The following is a 17256-nucleotide window of genomic DNA, read 5'->3' on the forward strand; positions in this document are numbered from 1 at the left end:
CGAATCTCTGACTCTGTCTCAGAATCTGCTTCCCATGAAACCCTTTTCCATGACAAACCCTGGACCACTTGCACGGCACCTACATGGACTGTTCTCTCTTCAGTGTTTTCCTCTGTGTAGAAAACTCTTTCCCTGTATGGTGGATGCTGTGATCTGTTGCCCAGATCCAACCTGAGAAATGGAGGACTTATTTCCCCAGCCTCTGGGATTGTTTTGCTGGGGAACAGCCCTCTTTTACTCATCCCAAGTCCACCTCCTTCTAGGGGCAGCCTGCAACACCCATGACTGATCCACCTGATGGTATAATGGCCTGGCTCCCTTATTCCTACTTGGAAAAACTCTGAAGAGGCCATTTCAGTTCTAGAGCTCTTATGGGATAGGCTGAAGCCCTTGTTTAGATTGTATCATAGTTCAGCTCCCCCCTCTCCTCAATCCTGTATCTTTCCCCTCCCACAAGCATTCTCTAACAAAAGTCTCATGTGCTAATCCCCATCTTATAGTCTTCTTTTTGGTCAACCCAATCTGCAATGTCCCTCTATTCTGAGGTAACTCTACTTATCCATTAAGAACTCAATTCAGAGGTCCCCACATCTAGAATCTCCCCCACCCATACCAATACCAATATTACCTTCCAGAATGGGATGGTTTTCCTTTGTTACTGTTCCCCAAATATCATGTATGTGGTTCTATCACCTCCATCATAGAAACTCTCTCTCTCTCTCTTAATTTATATATGCATGTGGTTTGCTTCTGCACTGGACTGTGTGTTTTTTGTGTTGCCTAGCTGATCATTCCAGGGGCAGAGAAAGGAGCACTAAAGTGTGCCTCAGAGATCTGAATTCCAGTTCCAGTCTCAGCTCTCCTAGTTATTTTCTATGCACCTTTTCCTCTCTCTGTGCCAGCATGCATGACAGTAAAAGGGAACTGGCAGTCTTCATTATTGTTCCCTTACCTGAAGGGTTTAAAATTTATCATTATAGTTGTGGTTGGGAAACTGCAGGCAGGACCCCCTCAGGGCTGGTTAAATATACTCTCTACTTAACAATGTCCATCCTTCCAGCCTTCCTCAGGGTTGACAGGAGAGCTGGCTGCCTGCAACGAGACAGGTGCAGAACACCAGTCTTGGTTCTCAGACCAGGGATATACTGATGTCAGAGTAGGCCATGGATTTGCTGGGGCAGCCCCAGTTTAATTTTTAATCCAGATGATTAAATAAGCATATTTAAATACCATTAACACTTGTGTTTTTGTAGCACTTTGCATGTAAACAAATTCCTAAACCACAAAAAGAAATCCTTTTTTAGACCACACAAGCCTGTTTGGGTTTGGAACAGTTGTTATTCTGTATATGCAGTAAATCAAATTGGTATTGTGATTTGTAGATTGCCCTTGTTGCATTTTCCCCAGACACCTGGGTAATGAAATTTACTCGCTTAGTTTTTGAGGCTGAGGTTCTGACTTCTTGGAGTGCTCAGCAATGTGAAATCACTTCCTTAAAGCTCAGCTTCAATGATGACATGCAGTGAGTGACAACTTATTGAGCCCCTAGTGTGCGTCAGGCTCTATTCTGGCCATTACTTTTATCTCTGTAACGACCCTGTGAAGTACTTCTCCCTTTTGTACAGATGATAAAACTGGTACTTATACTGCTTACTGGTGTGCCAGAGTCAGTTCATATGGACTCTAAGAGCCAACAGTGCGAATCGCTTTCTAATTTTGCATTCAGTGACGACATGTTGGTTGCTTAAAATTGGCCATGGTGGGAGTATTTACACCACAAAAATTGGCTCGTGTTACAAATTAGGGCCTTATTTATTTATTTATTTATTTATGGACTCTGTTGTTCAACATTTACTAGCATACCACTTTGCAGCTAATAACCAGCTTAGCCAAGATTCAAATGCCCGAACCCTTGATCCTTTCCCCTTTGATAGACAAGCCACAGGCTGATAGCAGTACCTGGTACTTTCCTAAGGCTCTGAAGCTCTCTGTACGGAAGACCACCCACCTCCTGTCCCTAACCTAATTCTGTTAACTCAAGATAGGAAGCAAAGTTCAGCCAGGGGCTAACCAGAATTCCCTTTATTCTGTTTCAACTCTTGCCAGAAAGGAAAGTCAAATGGTGAAAACTATTAGAGGAAAACCAAAGAGACAAAGACAGTTTGGCTCCTGTTTGTTCAGGGTCCATGAATAAATGCAAAGGAGGAACTGAATAAACCATTAGTTCCCAAATGCTTTGAGGAGCCCCGCTGGAGAGCTCTTTTACTTGGCAGTGAGGAGAAGGACCCCATGGAAGCCTTAATCAACACCATCTAATTAAGGAATTGGAGTTTAATCTCTGGGCCAAGTGTCCATCTGCTTCCCATTTCCAATCATTTAGCACATATTAGGAGTGAACACAACATAGACTCAGAACAACCTCAGCGATGCCTTACATTTCCAAGACAGGAGGAAGACAAAAAACTAACTTCAGAGAAGATAGCAGAATGGGCCAAGTGTCCTGCTAAAATCTAGCATGGACTGGAGTTGGAGACTGAGAAAATTAGCTTTAATAAATAGTTTTGCTTTTAATGACCTTGGACTCTTCACTGGCTAAGATGATCAATCCCGAGGCAATATTTAATAACCATGCATATTCATTTTGCATGTATTTTATAGTCCTTTTCTTTGTATGTTATTTCCAACTTTGGTTTTAAATTGGTAATTCTTTGAGGCTAGGGGCCATATCTATTAAGTCCTGGTAATAAAACGTTGAGCGCTTCTCGCATAATAAATTTGTTCTGATTGAGTTGCCTATACCAGTAACTATCTCAAATTTGCAGAAGGACACCCTTTAGGGCCATCCCTCTATTTTTACATGACAAATTGTCCATAGCCCTTCTGCTTTGCTCTTGCTGCTTTGCTTTAAGGTAAGGGACTGGGGATGGTAAGGGTGGAGCTAGTAAGAGCATAAGGCAATGTTCTGCTCATGCCCAGTACAAAAACCACCATCTGTGAGCCCTGTGAAATCTGCTGCTCTCTCAGTCAGTAAAGAATGTGTGCAGCCGTTTGCTTAGGAACAATCCGGGTCAAAAGGTTGAGTTCTTGAAAGACACCAGAGGAAGGCTCTCTTTCCAACAAACATAGCAAAGTGTGGTGCAGGGGACGCACTTACCTTTGGAGACTAACAATGAGCACATTAACAATACCCTTTGGAGACTAACAGTGAGCACGTTAACAACATTAACAACAGCAAAGCATGATTTTGAATGAGTGTTAGTCATTGAGTGGGATAGAAAACAGCTTTATCCCCATGCATACCTTCCCAGATACAGTTTTTCCTTACCCTTCAATGAAATCTAGACGACACTGTCTGGTTTTCAGGTCATTTGTGGGTAAGGAAAAGTCCTGTAGCCAAATGACACTATTACCAAATATTACCAAATGACACTAACCACCTCAGTAATTAAAATTTCCAGACTGGTGTAAGAATAAAAGATCTAAAGTTCATTAAAAAAAATAATATTTAAAACACTCCCCTCCCCCAGCTTGGTGTTGCTTCAGTGGAAAGGAGCATGGAGTGGGAGAGGCTGGGTGGCTGGTTTCTTTTTTCTTGGTTCTGCCCCCTCTGCATTCCACTCCCAGTTTGCTAGTTGTGACTCTGGTTCCCCTCTAGTGCTGGAGTGGTGAGGAGGGACAGGAGGTGAGGACAGTTCTTACCTGACAGGTACAGTCATGACCTGGCATCGCTGTCTTTGGGTTTGGCAGATGTCCAGTGCTTTCTTGCCTTATTGCACTGGTGAGAACCTCCAGTAAGTACAATACTGATAATTTCTGATCTCAGGGTTTTCTTGTTTGTTTTCTTTTGTTGTAGACTATCAGATTTATCATAGTATGCTAAGAGTTTTTACTATGAATGACTTTTGAATTTCATACATATTCTACATCCACTGTGATGATCAAATGATCTTTTTTTCTTTATTCTGTTACTGTGCGGATTACATGATTGATTTTTCAAATGTTATCACTTGCATCCTTGGATTAAACTGCACTTAGTTATGATGTATTATCCTTCCCAAATCATTGGATTTTTATAATATTGTGTTTAGGATTTTGTACCTATGGTTTTGAGGAAGACTGACTTACTGTTTTCCTTTCTTACAACGTTTTTATCAGGTTTTACTATCATGATTATGTTGTCTTCATGAAATGAGTTGAGAAGCATGTACTCTTTTTCTAGTCTCTCGAAGAGTTTAGTAAGATTGGTGTTATTTCTTCTTTAAATGTTTGGTAGACTTCACCAGTGAAAACATTAAACCCTTGAGATTTCTTTGTGGGGTAATTTATTTCTTTTGGATTGCTCTGTGGGTTCTTTGGAGATCCCCCCCATCACTGGGAACCATTTACCTATGAATCTCTGCTTTAGGGGATGTTCTCTCCATTTGGCTGCTAAGACCCCTGTATTACTTTACTTGGGCTGCCATAACAAAATATCAGAGACTGGCTGACTTAAACAACAGACACTTATTTTATCACAGTTCTGGAGGCTGGAAGTCCAAGATCAAGGTGCCAGCAGGGTTGGTTTCTGCTGAGGGCTCTCTCTCAGACCACCACATCCTTGCTATGTCTTCAAATGACATTTCCTCTGTCTATGCTCTGGTCTCCTTTTCTTCTTATGAGGACACCAGTCCTTTTAAATTAGGGCCCCAACCCTACGACCTCATTTAACCTTAATTACCTTCTTCACAGCCCTATCTCCAAATATAGTCACACTGAGCTTTACCACATGAATTTTAAGGGACACAATTCAGTCCATAACAACCCCAATTCTCTGTGACCACTTCCACACAGGCTCTCCCCTGTTCTTTTCCCACTGCTCTTCTAGGTGGCCTCATGGGCAAAGCCCCTCTGAGTTGGTTCTGCTCTCTCTTTCTGCTTACTTCTGGTGCGCAGAATATACTTCCATCTTAAATCCTTCAGTAGAGGGAATGAAAATTACTCCCAGAAGGGGGCCTCTATGCTGTTGCCCCTTGATGCTTCAGTTAGCCTCCAGGCCCTTCTGATTTCTTGTCTCTGAGTCAACCACTTGAGACCTGCTTTCTATGGGGGCTTATATGAAGCCCTCTGCAGGCTCCCTTGATGCCTTTGTGGGTAGGCTTGAGGTAAGGCATGAGCCTCCCTCTTGGAGCAGGTGAAGAGGCTCACTGACCACTTACCTCCAAATAAAAGCCTCTCTCCGATTCCCATCTTTGCTTTTGTTGTCTTTAATCTCTTTATAGGCTGGAGGTGAGTAACAAGCTTGAGTCACGAAACTGGCTTTCACATACTTCCATTTCTAGTTTTGCTTAAGTGGTCTGACTAGTACCTGTAGTATTAAAGCCTCTGATGACATTGAGACTATGTCCCATGTTAACATCCTGCTCTATTAGCTAGCATGCTATACAAGTGTCTATATTAGCAAATTGTATAGGTAAGGACTCAGAGATTGACAAATTTTGTACTGAGATGATATCTAAGTGATGCACAGCTGTTTAAAAGTGGTGCTCTCCTAAATGTAAGAGATTATCATCATCTTTCTTTTTGATACTTTCCAGGGCTTATCTCAGAGCTTAGAGAAGGCCACCAGCAGTTGAAGTAGATGATCTTGCATCTCATGGTGTCAGACTCAGACTCCATTTCCCTCTCCCTTTGAGAGTGAGGACCTCAGACACCACATTCTTCCTGTGGCATCTCTTGCTTAGATACCAGGTCCACTGCTCCAGTATTGGAAAGAGACCTCGGTTTTCCACCAGGCCTTTTACTCACAGCTGCCCGAATGAAAGGCTTTGGCCACCATGCAGAAGAATAGGTGGGAGCTGCAAGGAGTGAAGGTAGTCAGAATCTTACAAAATCACAGAGCAGAAATGAGACTGTAACCTGAGTTCGGAGAGGAGAAAGGCACTGCAGTATAATGTTAGGCTGGAGATGGAGGGACCTTCATGAGTGGGCACAGAAGGCAATATTCAGTAGAGAATTAAAGACCACTCTAATGACTTCATTTTATTTTTATTTTTGAGACAGGGGGAGGGGCAGAGAGAGAGAGAGAGAGAGAGAATCTCAAGCAGGCTCCAGGCTTTGAGCTGTCGCTGTCAGCCCAGAGCCTGACATGGGGTCTGAACCCACAAACCTGTGAGATCATGACCTGAGGTGAAGTCATATGCGTAACCCACAGAGCCACCCAGGTGCCCCAATGGCTTCATTTTAATTTGATTACTGCTGTAAAAACCCTATCTCCAAATAAAATCCCATTCTGAGATATGAGGGAGGGGTGGTGGTTAGGACTTCAAAATATGAGTTTGGGGGGTGGGGTGAGGACACAATTTAATTCAGAAATAACAGATGCCATCAATAAAGTCTGCTGGTTTATCCATGGTTCTCCATCCGGATCACGTGCCTTAATCTGTTCACAGAAGGGACAATGGAAAAACATGAGTCAGGCCACTTGGCTCTACTCCCTGTTCTGCCCCAAGTGATCTGGATGTCTCTGGGCAAGTCCCTTCGCTTTCAGTCTCTGCTTTGTCCTATAGAAAGTCGAGGAATTGGACTGAAGCTCCTGAGGGTCTGACCTGTGGTTCTAAAGAAAACTGCAGGAGAGAGCCAGCATGGTGGCAGCCGGACCACTCAGTGACCTGAGACACACTGGTGTTGGGGAAGCACCGAACCAGCGCTCCTGTCAAGGCAGAGATTTAACGCCAGTTAATGCCAGGTCAGGGTTAGTGTTTTTGAGTACCAAGGAGCTTTGGTCCAGCTTGCTTGGAATACAAACTATATATTTTCCTTGGCTGCCTTTCTTCTTCTTGTAAGCCAGTGAGAGGATTAATGCGGAGAGGCTTTAGTTCTGATCTTTGAGAGGGCACGGGAAAGTTAAACAAGAGAACTGGATCAATACAGCATTGCTCCTACTCAGAAGGACTTAGAGTCACAGGGCATTACAGCTGGAAGCCTCAACGCCACCTGGATTGAGTGCCTTATTTTATAGCTAGGGGTGCTGAGGCCTAGAGAGTTTAGTTAGTTCATCACTGTCACTCATGCCCCCTAGAGGGAGCACTGGGACTGGGACCCAGCCGCTGGGGTATAACACCCCACTTTTCTGTCTACAAACAAGAGTATATTCTTGTGTCTGTGGAAATTAAGATTTGAAACATCATTTCTGCTTCTTCGGTAAACGACTTTGAGAGTGCCTGTCCTGCTCAAGAATCAACTCTTCTCCCACTTTCCTGAGAGCATCAGCATGGCGGTGGTATGAAAGGTAGGGAAACCATGTTGACCAGCCAGACCTTTTCCCCTGGAGATTGGGAATCAGGATTAGCAATTCTAGTCTGGCCTGGTCTCCCCTTCAACCCTAAAGCTTTGCTGTGGCCATCCTCCACCTGCTGTGTGGGCTAAGTGGTACACAAGGATGGGCTCTGGGGAAGAAGGGATGCAGACGGAGAGAGCACACTCTCTGGTCCCAGGGGCTTCCATATCCCAGTCCAGTCCTCTTGGAGGCTCGGCTGTTTTCGTGTCTCTAGGGGTCTAGAAAACACCTGCATCTCAATATGAAGCACCCTCCTCTTTTTACCCCCTGAAATTAGTTTGAATAGATAGTGCTCTTACTTGCCACCAACAATTTTAGCTAATGTGGGTACTTACCTTAGGAAAAGTTGAGCACACATTTTGTTTCCATTTAGTTTAATGGCCATGCCATCATAGAGGACCAGGGTACCCTCCAACTCTTTCCAGAAACCAACGTAATAGCTGTCTCCATCCCTCCCATTCAATCGGTTGCTTAATCTGGACAGCTTTTCTTTCAAAAGGACTCTCAAATTCATCGCTCTTATCCATAACTGATGCCACTAAATTTAGAACCTTATTTTTTCATGCTGGTCATTGGCAGTAATCTCCCAACTGGTTGTATCGACACTCATCTCTCACTTTCAAATCATTGTCGCTTCAGATGTGGCTCCTGATGCTTGCTTTATGACCCTGCCTGATGTTAAAGTGGCAGGGTCTGGGCTGCCAAGCAGGAGAGTGCTGGGGAGGGGCTAAAATAGTGTATTACTTTTCTCTTGCTATATAATAAATTACTATACATTTAGCAGCTTAAACAATATCTGTTTATAATCTCACAGTTCTGTAGGTCAGAAGTCATTCCAGCTTGCCTGGGTTCTATACTCAGGGTCTCTGAAAGCCAAAAATCAAGATGTTGGCCAGACTGGGCTCTTACTTGGAGGCTCTGGGAAGAAGCTTGTAAGCCACTGGTGTTGTGGGCAGAATTCAGTGCCTTGCAGCTTTAGGCCTGTGGTCTCTATTTCCTTGCTGGCTGTCAGCTGGAGGTCATTCTGCTCCAAGAGGCCACCCACATCCCTTCTCACATGGCTCCTCCATTTTCCCAAGCAGCACTGGGGCATTGAGTCCTTTTCATGCTCCGATTACTTGCCCTTCTGCCACTTGCTGGAGAAAATTCTGCTTTTACAGGGCTCATGTGACCAGATTAGGCCCACCTATTCTGATTAGTCTATTTATGTATTTATTTTGAGAGAGAGAGAGAGGAGAGAGAGAGAGAAAGTGTGAGTGGGGAAGAGGCAGAGAGAGAGAGAAAGGGACAGAGAGAATCCCAAGCAGACTCTGCTCTACCAGCACAGAGACTGATGTGGGGCTCAAACTTATAAACTATGAGATTATGACCTGAGCCGAAATCAAGAGTTGGATGCTTAACTGACTGGGCCACCCAGGCGCCCTTTGATCAGCAACCTTAATCACATACGCAGGATCCCTTTTGCCCTACGACATGGCATAATCATGGGAATGGCATCTTATCGTGTTCCCAGGTTCCACCCACACTCAGGTGGAGAAATTTTCCAAGGCCAAGGGTCATTGTGGTCATTCTTCAAATTCTGCCCACCACACACAGGGTCATGGGTAGGATTGCTCACCTAAGCAGTTTGGGAAAGGTCAGAGGTGTGAATTAAGACACAGTGCAATGGACGCAAACTTGGTCAGTGACTTGAGTCCAAGGGAGGTCAAGGCAGTAGCAGAGCCCAAATTAGAGACAATATCTGGACTTTTTGTGTTGTGTGTTTGTGGGGTGGGAGAAGCAGTGTGAGGAGGGGGAATAGTGGGGGGGAGATGTGCAGTGAGGGGAAGGTGCTGGGAAGTTACTTGGTATTATATAAGCCTTATGAACAAATGACCCAGTGGGTCTAGAAAGAATATTTCTTTTCTTGGGGCAGCCAAAGCTCCAGTGTCACCTTCCTGACCAGATTTTTCAAGCACTTCCCCATATTCCTCAGTCTGGCATTCAAAGCTTTCCCTTTCCAGGCTCCCACTTATATTCCAGGCTTATTTCTCACACATCCTTCTCCTGCTGGCTTTTCAGTAGAAGTGGTACCTAATGAAATTGGTAACATAGTGAAGGATCAATGCCAGCCAATTGTTACCTGAGAGAACTCACAGGTGGTGTTGTTAGGCTGCTGAATTTTCAGTGATGTGGGGTCAATCTCCAGTCTTCAGCACCTCAAAAACAGGCCATGTCCGGGATAGTTCTCAAATAGACACTAATAATAGTTGCTGTCTATGTTTGCCTTGCTGCGTGTACTGATCTTTGCCTCTCCTCTGTTATATCTGGAGTTTCTAGCTTCTCAGATTTGGCTCAGGAGGGACCCTTTCCTGAGCCCTTGCAAATGCTCCCCCTTCCCAACAATTGTAGCAAAACCAATCCAATCGGTGGGGCCCAGTGCAAAAATGAAAATGTGGGGCTCTTGTTCCGAAATGATTAAGAATTTCAAGATGGCGCCTGCCTAGCACTGAAGCGAGCCAGGACGCTTGTATCACTGCAAGGTCGATGCTCAGTAAGCTGTACTCATTGAAGGCCCTCCCATTTCTCCTGGCTCCTGTTTACATCCACAGAGTAGATTCTCAAAAACTGCTGTTGAATGACAACCAAGGATTTCAGATGTGCTGGCATGATATGGAGCTCTTGAAATTCTCTAAATCCATAAACACGGCAGTGAGTTAAATCTTTGGCTTAATGCATGCTATAAAAATGCTAACGGAATGTTGGGCACCTTAAGTAGAAAATGGCAACTCAGTATAGGAAATGTTATCTAGACTTTGAAATATGGAATACTAATGGGCCTAATGAACATGGAAGCAGCAAATAGTAGGGAAGGTGAGGGACCCCTTTTTAGATCTGCAATACTTCCTTAGGGAGGAGAGCAGAGTGAAAAAGTGAAAAAATAAATACCACCTAGCAAACATTAGGGGTTCTAGGCTTTGGACACCTGCTTTCTCTAAGGTCACCAAAGGCATTCTCAAAAGCACCTTGGAGGAGGGCTGGCATGGTGGGGCTGGGATGCAGCAGGACAGGGGTGGGACTGACTACTGGCTTTAAAACAACAGCTCTCTAATGAGCTAAAACAATTAGCAAGGCTGCATTCTGCCTTACGGGCCTGACAGGCCAGTAAGAGTTATGAAATGGCCGCTGGCAGATGAATGGGGATTGCCTCCACCATCTGTCTTGCAAATGATCCTGTAGGTACAGCTATTATTTCAGTCAGACACTGGCAGGCGGGCAATTGTTCACAGCCTCTGTGAAGAATAGCGGCTGTCAAGGGTTTGGTGAGTGTTACGACTTCCCACAGACCTGTTTTCAGCTGGTGTGAGATATTAAAACATGGAGGGGACAGAGGACACAGGGCCAGTGACTGACCAGGAATTTTAGTGGGCTTCCCCCTCACCTGGGCCACTCTGCCCTTCTCCCAGTATTTCTCACTTTTGATCCTCCCTGCTCCCCTTACCCTAAGCCTCTTCTCCCTGCTCGTTTTTCTTCCTTTCTCTTTTTGCCTCTTCCTCTCACAAAACTACACAAGTGTCTGGGGAGAAAGGTTACTGTTGCCTCCAGGAGGCCTGGCACGAAGGGATGGGGGTGTTGGAGGTAGAATGTGCCAAGGACGCAAGTCAAACCACACTGAGCATACACCCAGAGGCCAGCTCTGGAATCGCTGGTGATACTACCCCAGGGAAGGGGGGGATGCAAAGAGGAGCTTAATAACACAGAGGAAAAAAGCCAACAAAAGACACAGAGCATTAAATATTGTGTCAATCCTGGCTAATAAGGTGGCTGGAAGATAAGGAAAACCAGTTAGAAGACACAGAGTCTCATCAAAATCCCCCAAAGGTAGGTGTGATCTTGAGCACACTCCATAGCTTCCTGTAATTTGATGATTTCATTTATCAGCATTTTAATTTTCATCCCTTTATGGACCAATTTGAGTGACACGATTCAGCCCACACAGGGTTTGACATGACAGATGGATTCGAAGCCCCCCACACTGCACTCACCTCCACATTCCAAAGCACCGTCCTGAACAGACAGAGTTGAACAGCACCCTGCTGTCCAACCTCCCTTCTGGAGCAGGAGAGGTCTTTGAAAGGATAGTACCTTGAGCATCAAGTTCAAGGGCAGAATCCAATGACTGCTTAGTAACCCTGGAAATATGGCAAGAATCCCAGCATTCACTGTTTTCCCCTCTCCGACCTCGCTTACGTGCTTACATTCTTCCTCTTCAGCTTTCTCCTCTCTCTCCTCCCCCAACTCTCCACCCACTGGCTCCATCACAAGCAAGGCTTAAAAACAAAACAACAAAACCCTTCCGGGCTGCTTCAGCTGTAGGAGGTGTCTTACATTAACATCGCTGTATCTCATTAGACAATGTAACCTAAGTTTCCTCACTTTGTGCCAGGAAGAGAATCTGAGGACTGTATATCAAGTATTATTGAAATGTCTGTTTCACTCACAGTCAATCACCTGAAAGTGTTCTCTACTAGGATTTTGGTAGCATAAAAAGTTGGCGATCCGTTTTTATTTTGTGTTGAGATTTAAGCTCAAACCTGTTCCTAAGAGGGTGCAGAGTGTCTAGTGGCTTCCTGACTAATGCCCTACAATTAGAGTGATCATGTGGTTTATCATGAATCTGGGTGCTTTTGAATGAAAAGAGTCCCTATTCATGATTACAACAGGACAACAGCTGTAAACGTGGCTGTCCTGGGCAAGCCTGGGTGCACAGTCCCCTGCCTATCATGGAAAGGCCGAATAGGAGGAGAAGCATTTCGCTGAGATTAAAGATGATTACCTCTTCTTCTTGTTTTTAATGTTTATTTGTTTCTGAGAGACAGAGAGAGAGAGAGAGAGAGAGAGGGCGGGCAGAGAGAGGGGGAAACACAGAATCTAAAGCAGACTCCAGACTCTGAGCTGTCAGCACAGAGCCCGATATGGGGCTCAAACCCATGAACAGTTGGATCATGACCTGAGCTGAAGTTGGATGCTTAACCAACTAAGCCACCCAGGCGCCCCAACCTCTTCTGAGTGCCTAGAACCCTAGCTGAACTTGTCAGCCATTTCGCATCTAGTGTATCCCATCTTGAAATTTTATTCTTCTCATGTGACTCTGTCTTTGAGGTTGGGGTCTAGATTCCTCTTTCCATTTCCCCAGGAGAGATCCAGAGTCTTCAGTAAATGCTTGTTGATTACAACTAGGTTGGGTTTGAGAGGAGCTATTGGCTATCCCTGGTTTCAGTGGGACATGCCTACCCTCCATGTTGGGGGAGATCTGTCCTGAGAGCTTAAACACCTCACCTTGGGGGTTAAGGGCTTTGTTGGTTTCCTGTTGCTTCTGTAACAAATTAGCACAAACTTAGTGGCTTGCACCAACACAAATTTATTATTTTACAGTTCTAGATGTCAGAAGCCCTCAAATCAAGGTGTTAGCAATACTGTGTTCCTTCTGGAAGCTCTAAGGCAGAATCTGTTTCCCTGCCTTTTCTAGCTTCTAGGGGCCCTCTGCATCACTGGATTTGTGGTCCCTTCTTCCACCTTCAAGGCCAGTAGTTTAGCATCTTCTAGTCTCTCTCTCTCTCTGCTTTCCTCATCACATAGTTTTTTCTGACTCTAACCCACCTGCCTCTTTCTTATAAGGACCCTTACGATTACATTGGGCTCATTGGATAATCCAGGATAATCTCCCCATCAGGATAGTCCTGATTCTAGCCAAGTAGGAAATTAATCATTTGCCAGAAGTAAAGGATTTTTCCAAAAGAGACTTGGGAGAGTGACAAAGGTCTGGGAGCAGATGCTGTGCCAAGATGCCTGAGATGATGTCAGGCAGGGTTCAGGTGGAGAAAGAAACCATGCCAGTTATTGGAACAGGGAGAATTTAACATAGATCATTGTTAATTAGTAAAAAGGAGTTAACTGCCAAGGGATACAGAAGCAGCAGGTGCAATGTTGAAGGTCCAACTCCAGATCCACAAGGCAGGAGGTGGGGAGAAAGGGGGAATTTGGAATTGAGACACAATAAAACCGTAATGGCATAGATGAACAAAAGGGTTGCCCAATACAGTAGATAAAGATTTTATAGTTTAGAAAATCATCATCCCTTCTTTCCTTTCCAGATTCAGAATTCCATAGAAAAGGAGAGTACGGACAGGTTCAAGAAAACATTACCAAAATTGGATGGGGCAGTGGGAGTCCCACCAATATCAAATGTAAAACAGGCAAAGAAAAGGCAGCATTTGTTTATTGTATTTGTTGATTTTTTTTGCTTGGGGGAACTTCAGTGGCTCCTGACAACTGCTTTCTGATTTCTAGAGGCTGGAGAAACTTTCTGTAATTCAGCTGCTCTAATGGGGATAACTAGGAGGCAGCGATCTGAGTGGTAGACTCTGTACAGAGTGGTTGGGGAGGCTGGTGGCTGCAGAATGTGGCCCTGGGGGGCTCAGTGGGAGGGAACACAACCATTTGAACCTTCATCCATGTGGACGACTTGCCTACAGAAATGTGGTCTGTTTATACTCCCATTTGATAGTATTTGATTATGGGATGTCATCAGCTTTTGAATGCCACCTTTTTAAAAATTTGCATTTTTCTATGAGGCTAACCAGCTTTTCATATATTTAGTTCCTTGGATGTTTTTTTTCTTCTGTGAACTCCCTTTGGAGTCCTGCATGGGAACTTTAACTGGAGCAAAGGTTCATTTATGTAATAAGAGTGTACTAAGTGCCTAGTAAATCATAGGTCTTCAGGCAATGGGGTAAACAAAATAGACATGGTCCATGCGGGCCAGACAGTAAAGAAGAAAATGTGTCTGAGTACACATTTGGTGGGTTCTTCTTTTAGATGCAGTGGTTAGGGAAGATCTTTCTGAGGAGACATGTAAGTGGAGACTTGATAGACAAGAAATGATGGGCCACATGAAATGTTAGGGAAGGAAGTGTTGTTCTTGGCCTCACAGACAGCAAGGTGAAGGTTTTCAGGCACACGAGGACCTGGCATGCTGGAGAATGGGAAGATACCCAAGCTGGTTAAAGCACAATGAGGAATGAGGTGGGTTTATGTTCAGTCCCAACTGAATTCAGGGGCAGACCTGGGCACTATATTCAAGGCTTTCTTTTCTTAGGTTAAAAACCCTACAATGAAACTTCAGGCCAATGTCTTTTGTGGGCATGCTTGTAGAATTAGACTTGTCGGGACTTACAGAAGCCCTCATCTGTTGCTAAGCAGGACTACTATGGATCATTCCTCACAAGGAAGGACAGGTTTGAATAGCTTCGGAAATAGAGTGAGTGCTTTCCCCTAATTGCCCCCTCCTGTCGTTCATGCTTTCGTTAGAGTTAATGGCTATCCCTCATGCTGCCACAGGAACCTTCTTTTGCCCTTCATCTGTCCTCCCTCCACGTCAGGGAGGAGAAACTGAATACGGGGGAACACAGAATGAGGACCCAGCGGGTGGACTATATGGTGCACATCCCCTTCCTCCTGTGGCTCCTCGATCTCTTTCATCCAACATTGCTGGTGAGTAGGATGAGCCTGAGGGCTATCTTGTGAGTGTGTGTGTGTGTGTGTGTGTGTGTGTGTGGTGGCTCACCCACCATGGAGAATGTGGTGGAGTCCAGAGGAACACCAGCTTGAGTAGGTGGCTTAGACCAGCTCAGCATTAGGCTTGGGGAGAGATAGTTAGGCCTTCTTCCAGGTCTTTCTTCTGCTGTTGCCCAGCTGAGGCACCCCCAGAGGGGAGTACAGAGCTGGCTTCCAGGCTTCCTTTAGTCAGGATAATCATGCTGCTCCCAGGGAGAGGAGCTGAGCAGTGAGTCTTCCCTGTGTCTGAAAGAATGTCCTCAGATTGCATCCTTTGATAAGATCAGTAACCTGTCTTTCTGGAGTAACTAATTATCATTCCTTTCACGTTTATTCAGTGAATTCCCAAGACCTTGGCCATTTTTGTGGTGCTCCATGTTTATCTTATGTTAAGGACAACCACACACAGTATGGGCCTGAATGTGTCTCCATCCAGGGGGAGTATGTCTGACTTCCCCGACTAGTTGCTGAAATTTTATTTTGTTTGTTGTCAACAAAAGACTTCCCAGGTGGAAGGAGAACAGGTGTCTTCATCAGGACGTCAGAACTCTCAAGAGTTACCCCAGGTCCTGGGGTGAGCTGCGTCCAGGCCAACCTATCCAGCACAGTGTTCTCCCTCCACCCCTGGAATGGCCCGAGTCTTTCCCCTTGGGGGTTGCCTTTAAGCCCAGGTGTCCCTTACCCTGAGCAGCCTGGGACTATCTCCTACTATGGTCTTTGTTCTACTTCTCATGATGGCAAGTGGCATAAAACTCTCTGTGGGGGATTCTTTTCCTTGGGAGAGGAGGAAGAGGGGATGGCAGTGCCATCTGACATCATCACGTAGGGTCAGACCCATAGGGGGAGAGGGGGAGGTAGATAAAGGAATCCCTTAGGTGTTGGGTGGGGACTTGCAGACCAGTGTGTTAGGGAGTGACCTAACCTCCTTAGCACTTTGTATTTCAAAGAGTTCCTTTACATAGCACACATCACTCACCAGGACTGTGAGGCAGGCAGGATGTAGATTATTTTCCTTTGAAACATGAAGAATCAGATACAGAAAGATTATGTAGTTTGCCTGAGGACGAAAAGCTAATGACAAAGCCAGGAAGCTCTCTGCTAGGAAGGATTCTAGTTAATTTACTTTTAAAAAAGAAACTTGCATGGCTTGCAATTTGCTAAAAAAACAAAACAAACAAACAAAAAAAAGCCAAAAAAACCCCCAACTCCCCCCACCCCCCAAAACCCAACAACACCTAGTGCAATTTTTACAGGAGTAGAGGTTGGGGTTTGGTTGGGGTACATCCACTGTTGAAACTAGCCAGGTCCTTCTTACGTGGACAGTCGTTTACAAATGACCTATTTCCCGAATAGTCTTGGATTTACTTGGACATCATAATTAACAGCACTGTGACAACTATGGGAGAACAGTATGCTGACATCAGTTTTTCTGGGTCCTTCTTTCCTTCTTTTAGCTGAATGCCTAAAGATGCTTCCAGAAAAGGCATGCTATCACTGGTTTACACTGAGATATGAATTCCTTCCTTTTCTCTCAGGGCTATTTTCACACTAGGCCCAGATTCCATTTGTGGAGTAAATGGTTCTCAGTTACTCTCAATCTAAGTCATCTAGGAATAGTCTCTGTTTGAGTAGCATCATCCTTGGAGTCACAGCAATACACCTGCAGATCTTGGACTTCTTTTTTGAAAAGGAGCATGAATTACTACCCAAAGGACAGGTCTCATATTCTCCCAGGCCATAAAACCGTTCATGTCCACTCCTGTAGGTGATGGCACAGACCCTAGGGCCAGTTTGTCTCACTCTTCTCTCTTGTGAATTTAGTCTTTTTGGAAATTTCCTCCAGAAAATGACCCCCACTGGGTTGCATTTGGGCCAGGAGCCTCAGCTGGATATGTGAAATGTCAAGGGTTCTATGTCTACGGATCATAAAAATGGCAAAAGAGACTGGAAAATGTCTGCTCACATGCCCTGGGCCAACATGGATTTAAGGAAAACACATCCATTCTTCCGGCCATCAGTGCAGTCTGGAAGCCATCACAAGCCTGTAAGTTTTACTACTTTATTTTGGATCCATCACGGAGAAGAAGCCTGCTGCCAAGCTGACTGGCACACATGGAGCCCTTACGTGCCAGGTATGGGGCTAAAATTACTTTTGTGATTTCGTTTAATCCTTATAATAACCTGTGAAGTAGACAATAACTCCCATTTTAAAGCTAAAAAAACAGGTACAGAGAGGGTCGGTGTGTTGCCTGAGACCAACCAGGACTGGAGCTGGGATTTGAAGGACAGTCCCTTCTGGGACCATTTATTAACCACAGTGTAATGCTGCCTCCAGTAAGTCATCA

The 17256-nt window shown here is 44.8% G+C and overlaps 1 long non-coding RNA gene across 3 annotated transcripts in view; it reads left to right on the forward strand.

The window, feature by feature from the left end:
- Positions 1-17256, forward strand: part of LOC106987406 (uncharacterized) — a 106866-nt gene that overhangs the window by 71467 nt on the left and 18143 nt on the right. For 2 of the 3 annotated variants that reach the window (XR_008299320.1, XR_008299321.1), the window contains exons 2-3: positions 14666-14848; positions 16755-17043. This is a non-coding gene — a long non-coding RNA (uncharacterized LOC106987406). Of the gene's footprint in view, positions 1-717; positions 3792-14665; positions 14849-16754; positions 17044-17256 lie in introns of those variants that run through there. The other variant, XR_008299319.1, reaches the window with a different exon arrangement.

The sequence above is a fragment of the Acinonyx jubatus genome, chromosome B3 (genome assembly GCF_027475565.1).
Source record: "Acinonyx jubatus isolate Ajub_Pintada_27869175 chromosome B3, VMU_Ajub_asm_v1.0, whole genome shotgun sequence".
NCBI lineage: Eukaryota > Metazoa > Chordata > Mammalia > Carnivora > Felidae > Acinonyx > Acinonyx jubatus.